This window comes from Dendropsophus ebraccatus, chromosome 1 (assembly GCF_027789765.1).
Source record: "Dendropsophus ebraccatus isolate aDenEbr1 chromosome 1, aDenEbr1.pat, whole genome shotgun sequence".
Lineage (NCBI taxonomy): Eukaryota > Metazoa > Chordata > Amphibia > Anura > Hylidae > Dendropsophus > Dendropsophus ebraccatus.
In genome coordinates, this window is record NC_091454.1 from 53,637,637 (window position 1) to 53,639,189 (window position 1,553).

Below are 1,553 nucleotides of genomic sequence, written 5' to 3' on the forward strand. Positions count from 1 at the left end.
TGGTGACAGCTGTTTAACACCCACTGGCGCATCACCACTACCTGATCTGATGATGCGCCAGTGGGCGTGAAACAGCTGTCACCTATTCCCTGTGTTTTAAGCAATTTTGAAACTGTTTGCTTCTCTCAAACACAGGAGCCAGAAGCAACAAACTCTGCAAGCTAAGTACTTCTATATTGTATTGTGAGCGAGTTTTGGAGCGTGCGAGTTTTTGATCTGAAGTGTGTTTTTGTCTCAAGTGTGGGACTTTAATATTCTGGGAAGGAGTGTATAACATACCTGTTACTGAGTGATATCTGTCCTTACTGGGTTTATAGATAACAAATCCCTGTACACATATAGTATATAGCAAGGTACTATAGATTAGTCTATCTGTATTTATTTTCCTAGAGGTTATATACATTGTATCTGGTTTACTTGGGACACATTACTATAGCCTGTATACACACAAGCTTGCTGGAGGTTACACAGGTGGAAGGGGAGGGGACTGATTGCTAATTAAGAGTTGATAAATTACATCTGTGTGAAGCCTCCCAGTCTCTCAAACACAGGAGCCAGAAGCAACAAACTCTGCAAGCTAAGTACTTCTATATTGTATTGTGAGCGAGTTTTGGAGCGTGCGAGTTTTTGATCTGAAGTGTGTTTTTGTCTCAAGTGTGGGACTTTAATATTCTGGGACTTTAGATTCGGGGAGTTTTAGAGGAAAACAAATAGTTTATTTGCTTTTGAACACATTGTTTGCTTTTGTCGCTTGTTTGTTTTTTTCTTTCTTTATACATAATATCCCCATATAAATGAGCGCCATGTTTGACAATGCGGCCCAATGTACATCTTGTGCGATGTATGCAATCCTTGATCAACCGATCGAGGGTGCATACCATTGTGGGAGATGTGTGCATGTTGCTGGTTTGGAAGCCCAGATCCTGGATCTAAATGAGCAGCTGCAACGATTGAGATGCATTGGCAAACTGGAAAGGGGTCTGCTTCTCACTGAGCAAGCACTCCAAGGGGTAGATGGGGGAGAGAGTGATAGCATGGAGGTACAGGAGGAAGAGGCAGCTAGTTGGGTCACAGTTAGAAAAAGGGGTAGAGGGAAGAGTGTGAGGGAGGCCAGTCCTGATCTGGCACACCCAACAAGTTTGCCAAATTGGCGGATGAGGGGGATGTTGATTCAGGGGTGGCATTGCTGCAGCAGGACACTGCCTCTGAAAGCCAGGGGGGTGTCTGCTCCAGTAAGGTGGGAAACAGGAGTTCAGGGCAGGCCAGGCAGGTACTGGTAGTGGGGGATTCAATTATTAGGGGGACAGACAGGGCAATCTGTCACAAAGACCGGGATCGTCGAACAGTGTGTTGCCTTCCTGGCGCTCGAGTTCGTCACATCGCGGATCGGGCTGACAGATTACTGGGAGGGGCTGGCGATGACCCAGCAGTCATGGTGCACATTGGCACCAATGATAAAGTTAGAGGTAGGTGGCGGGTCCTTAAAAATGATTTCAGGGACTTAGGCAGGAAGCTTAAAACTAGGACCTCCAAGGTGATTTTTTCCGAAATAT